The sequence below is a fragment of the Nannospalax galili genome, unplaced genomic scaffold (genome assembly GCF_000622305.1).
Source record: "Nannospalax galili isolate Female #2095 unplaced genomic scaffold, S.galili_v1.0 scaffold1249, whole genome shotgun sequence".
Lineage (NCBI taxonomy): Eukaryota > Metazoa > Chordata > Mammalia > Rodentia > Spalacidae > Nannospalax > Nannospalax galili.
In genome coordinates this window covers 76,852-83,222 of record NW_008358860.1, presented here as the reverse complement: position 1 = coordinate 83,222, position 6,371 = coordinate 76,852, and positions in this window count along the sequence as shown.

Sequence of the window (6,371 nt, the reverse complement as noted above, 5' to 3'; positions counted from 1 at the left end):
AATTCTGTCATCAACTGGATGGAAAATATATTCAGTAGTAACATTGTCAGGAAAAAAAAATAAAGCATAGTTTAGTGGCTGTAATTGATAATCTCTTGGCAAACATTCTACAACACCGAATATCTGGATGGGTAGTAAGTTTCTGCTGCTTTTACAGTGTCTAATGTTAAGGAGAAAAGCAACATCACCCAAGTTAAAGAACAAGTTCAATGATGGCTTTATGGAAAGCACTGTTACCTCAAAACAGTACAAATAATCCTAACTCATGTGCCATATGCCCTTACCACAAGCCATAACCTTCTATTGCTGGTGTTGAAATTTAATCACAATTCTCATTTGCTAGCAGGCAAATAAATACATATTCTCTTTCACTGTTTTGCAGAGTTTTGCCTTGTCTAGTCCCTATGTAATTTGAATTGCTCAAGATTAGATGTCACTAGTAAAATGTTAAAACCCATTATATGGTGGATGCAGGGAATAACTACATTGATGGATGAGCCTTAGTCCTCAGGAAATGGCATAATGGTTCTTCACCTGTAGCATATTTTAGCAAATGCATTATGTTCCTGAGGTTAAAGGAACTGACGTGTGTGAGGTTTTTCTTTTTTTCCTTTCTAAGGTTTCTTGTTCTCTGTGAGATCCCACTGACAGTTCATCTTTCCTACGATCAACTGTTAATAATTTGCCCCAGCACTCGGGAGGCAGAGGCAGGCGGATCTCTGAGTTCAAGGCCAGCCTGGTCTACATAGTGAATTCCAGGACAGCTGGGGCTATAGGGAGACCCTGTCTCAAAAAGACCCCCCCACAAAAAAAAACAAATAATTTGTATATGCTATAGTTTTATTATTTACAACCAAGAACCAGACACACACACACACACACACACACACACACACACACACACACACACACACATGCAAAACCAAGACTAAGAACAAAATACCATTCAAGACAACATAGCTATGGGTCACCGAGCTAGAAATCCATTATCTAGGTCTGCTACAAATCCAGCTCCTGGGAGTGGTGAAAGCTGGCAGCAGACAAATGTCTTACCAGAGATTCTCTGTACAAAATTATTTGAGGAACTGTTAAACAAAGGCTGCTGAGTTGTGTTCTCTGTGTTGCACTACTTGGGAGGATAGCATGGAGAGGTTGGACATGCCAAATTCATCTGAGTTTTGTATTTTTTGTTGAAAATGTGTGCTTATATACTTCTGTCTTCATTACTCTGTGGACTATTTTATGTGTGAAACGTTGCTATTACACAATTTTTATTTTATCTTTTGTCAATAGCTTCAACTTTTATAGTCAATGCTCCATATTCATGTTTCATATCTTTAAATCATTCAACTGAAGATTAAAAAAATCAGAACAGCTTCTCTCACCATTGAATGTATACAAACTTTGTTCTTATTACTGTTCCTGGACAACACAGTATCACAATTATTTAGGCAGAAGTACTATTTATTAATTATCATAATAACCAAAATATTATAACTAGACAGGATTTGAAGTGTATGAGATATGTGCTGTCTATATGAAAATACTATGATGTTTTATATGAGGCCCTTCATCATCCACAGGCTTTCATATCTTGGAAAGTACTAAAATCAATCCTTAGATACCAAGGCATGACCATATATGCATATTATAAAATAATTAAGAAGGCCATCTTGGGAAACACTTTGATCCACCCCATTTTCTACATATGGAATCTATATAATTTAATTATTTTGTGTTTGTGTGCATAGTATTTGTGTGTGTGTGCATGCACTTATTCATGTGTAGGTACAAGGGTGCGTGAAGGAGATCAAAGGGCATACATGGGCATTATTCTTTACCTCACAGTGAACAGGTTCTCTCCTTTTGTTGTTTACCACTGCATACATCAGGGTCTATAACCCATGAAGTTCCAGAGATTCTTCTGCCTCTACCTGCGATCTCTCTCTGGGAACACTGGGATTACAGACTGGTGCTCCTGCATGTCATTTTACAGAACTCTTGGGATTTGAACTCAAGTCCTCAAGATTTCAAGGCAAGCAAGTTCTTACTTAGCTGTATTCTCAGTCCCCAATTCAATTATTAAAAAAATTTTTCAGTACATGCATTCATTCATATGATAATTGAAAATTAGGCTGAAATTTTCAAACATTAATGTCAAGTAGTGCTATTATAATTGTTAGATATAATTTTGGGATTTATCTAATGTGCTTTCTCTTCCAATTTTACTTATGATTGAATTAGAGTTTTAGTTACTTTTGCAAACTTGTACATATTATTATTACTATTGATGACATTAAAGTATTGTTGAATTTTGGTAATAATAACACATATTCTGTGTAATGTCATGATGGTTCCTTGATGTATATTGAGTGCATGGGCTTAGTAAAGGTCTGTGTTTATCTTGCCTGGTACTTGCTGCAGACCTATAATAGCTGCTTGTGAGCTTGAGGCTGGAGATCTGAAAATTCCAGACTAGCTTGGACAACTTAGGTAGACCCTCTCCTAAAATATAAAGTTTAAAAAAAGAGGAATGGAGATGTTCAGTGGTAGAACACTTAACTGACATAGTTGAGAACTCAGGGTCAATCCTCTGTACAAAATGAAAGTCTACCAAAGTTAAATATTTCTGTGTGGTAAAAGACTTAATTTATTTATAATTAATTTTATTTATGTGTTTATTTATTCATTAAATTCATGAGCTCAGTTATTCATAGCTTCACTACAGTGTTTCCTTGACCTAGAAAATTGTGGAACATTTAAAATTTTTGCTCTGTCAATTCCTCATTTCTCAGTTTGAAAACTCGTGAAGAAGTTATGGTTTTAATTACTGAATCTTGTTACTTATTCTCTTTATTAAGATAATATCTCTAAACATTGATACATTTCAACTTTTCAAATTTTATTATTATTTTGGGTATGTATGTATGACGTATGTATGAATGTCAACACAATACATGCCAAGGTGCACATGCCATGCCTCTGATGACATTTCGGGGGAGTTGGGTGTTCCTTTCCACTTGTTTGGAAACATGGTCTCTCGTTTCCTCAGCTACGCTGCAGCCTTCAAGCTACCTTCCCAAGCTGAGAAGCTTCCAGCGTAATTTTCATGTCTCTACCATCCATATCCCAGCAGGATTGCTGGGATGATAAGTGCAGGACACCCATCTGGGGACTGAACTAGGGTCCTAGGTGTTAGAGTCCAGGTCTGCAGTGACCCTCCCCCAGTGCAGTAAAGCCTCACAAGACAGGCCCCAGGGGCCTCTCAAAAACAGGAATTGAGTCAGCATGAGTCAGTGTAGTCTGTTTCCCCAGTCATCATGAGTCAGCATAGTCTGTTTCCCCCGATAAGTTTTGCAATGTATTGACTTCTGCTTCTCCACTGAAGCTATTTCTATCTTTACCACCTTCTGAACCCCTATAAATGCGTCCAGCCAGCAGGTTGCAAGCTAGTGGCTTCCTTACTCCCAAGCTAAGAGCCACCCCATGTGATCTTCCAAATAAACCCTGCCCTGCCAGAGTTCTTGTCTCTGCTTCATGTTTTTACCTATCACTAGGCTTGCAAGAAAAGTGCTTTTACCTGCTGAGCCATTTTGCTAGACCCAATACTTTTCATTTTTAAACGTATTTCATTTGATTCCAATTTTGCTCCAGAAGCTTTTATCTAGCTTCTATTTTAGTTCTGAACTCATCTTCATAGTAACAAACTAACTTAATCAGCAAAAAGTCTGCCAATGTTAAATAGTTCTGTGTTGATATGATTCTTTACTTATCAGTTGTTCACAGAATCTTTACAATTTTTCCTTAACCCAGAAAATTGTGAAACATTTAAAATTCTTGGTATGTATTGATTGTTATTTCTGTTTGAATAATTTGTTATGGAATCTGTGTTCCTAATCAATGTGTCCTGTGTATCATTCATTCCTCTTATTAATATGATATCTCCCTTTAAATATTGTTCCATTGTATCTTTGTATTACTTTAGATACTATTTTTTCAGCAGCTCTTGTTCAGTAAATATATTTGTTCAGAATTAACTTCATACTAAGAAGCTACATAGATGAGCAAAAACTTAGTGATTTTATGAAATGCAAATTATCTGTCTCTAGCAAGAGTATCCAAATTGTAGAAGGTTAAAGTCAAAATCACACAATAACGTTAGGGTTCTAACACTAGGCAAGAAGTGAAGCATGGATATTGGAGGGCATCTAGAAGTCATTTGACAATTTGTATGCTTTATAAAGGTTTTCTTTTTCTTTTCCTAAACATTTTATTATTTATTTTTACAGTCATGTGACCTTTTGCCTTGGCTTACTGAACAACTGGTGCTTTAAGGGCTATAGTACTCTACCACCAATTTTGATTTATATTACTACAGTTTTATTCACATTATACATTTAATTCTTTTCCATATGGCACTTGTATATAAGACAAAATATGTAAAGTTAAAATATTATAATGTACAAAATATAAAATATTACAATATATAAAATATTGTATAGCATGTATGCATGTTCAATAAATAAGTACTAGTCTAAAATTATATTATGCCTGCTTTTATTGGCTAGCAATTCCCTTAGGTATTTGTGATACATCTAGACTTATTTCTATGTCTTATCTGAGGCTACTGGTCTTCATTTCATTTAATATAATTTTTTTTAGTTTTTAGAATTTCATGAATGAGTACTGTATTTCCATCCATTCTTCTCTCCCCTCAAACTCCTTCTATTTCCCTCCACTCTCTCTCAAATTTGTGACCTCTTCTTCTTTAATTGCTATTGTTACATATATACAATGATACTAATATTTTATTCACTAAATTTTATTTGGTTTGTATATTAGTTCAGAACTAATCATCATATTAAGAAGCTAAGTAGAAGAGCAAAACAGTAATTTTATAAAATTAAGGCACATGCCTTTAATCCCAGCACTCAGGAGGCAGAGGCAGGCGAATCTCTGTGAGTTCAAAGACAGCCTGGTCTACATAGTGAGTTCCAGGACAGCTGGGGCTACAGGGAGACTCTGTCTCAAAAAGACCAAGATAAAACTATATGTATATAAATATATACATAATGAATTCATTCAATGTTGCTCATATGTACATGTGTTTAGGGATAATGACAGGATTAGATAACATATTAGGGGACTCATTCTTAAAGAAAAGTGAGTCTCCATCTCTCAGCACTTATTACCTATAGCTCTTCATCCATGGTGGGAGCCTTATGAAATTTTCCACTTCTATCTTGTCCTAACTTGATACAATTCTTACTAGTTTTTAAACCGTATTTCCTTATTTAGAATCTATGGGCTAGATTTTTCAGTCCAGTAAGTAATATACATGTGTATATACCCAGTGGATGTTCTATAAATACTGTTTTATTAACCAGCTTTGTTAAAGAATTTGTGCATGCTTGATAGTGTACTGTTGTAGAATATTAACATATTTGGGCTGGAGAGATGGCTCAGCAGTTAAGAACGCTGACTGTTCTTTCAGAAGACCCAGGTTCAAATCCCAGCATGCACATGGCAGCTAACAACTCTCTGTAACTCCGGATCCGACAGCCTCTTCTGTCCTCCGTGGGCATTGCAAGACACAGGTGCACTTACTTTCATGTGGGCATAACACTCAGACACATAAAATAAAAATATTAAATAAAAAAATATTTAAAAAGAATATTAACATGTTTAACCCTAAACTATAGAATATCAACTTTATCACCACTTAAATGAAGTTAAAATTTATTTGCTTTCTCAGCATACTTATATGCCCTTATATGAATATTGATCATTCTTTCCTAAGTGTTTTCTTATAATATTGCTAAGGCCAACATTTTTAAAGAACACTATGTATCTGGATTGTTAAATGATGGAAATTTATTTGCTCACAGTTCTGATGGCTGGAATCCAAAAGTAAGAGTCAAGTAATGTTGGATTCTGGTAAGTCCTCTCCTGCTGGCTATCTTATTTGATGACTAATATTTCAGTTTTTCTTGAAGGGATGTAGAATGACCTAGGAGACCAATCTTAGGGCATGTCTATGAGGGAGCTACAAATTAAGGTGGAGAGACTTATCCTAATTACAGTCACACCATTTCATCAGCTGGGACTGAAGAATGATACAAGGGAGAAGGCTAACCAAGCATCAGCATTAATTTCTCTGTACTTCCTGATTTTGTGTCATGTAGCAATTTCCTCCAAGTTAAACCCTCCATCTTAGATGCAAGCTTGGAAAACAACAGGATGTTTTGAGGAAAGGTGAAACATTCCATCCTGCTGGGAAACTTGCTAAGCTCAGGAAGTGAACAACTCAATAGATTCAGGAAGTCCCTAAAATCGACTAGGTTCACTGGGCTCCTCCCTCCTCAAGCATA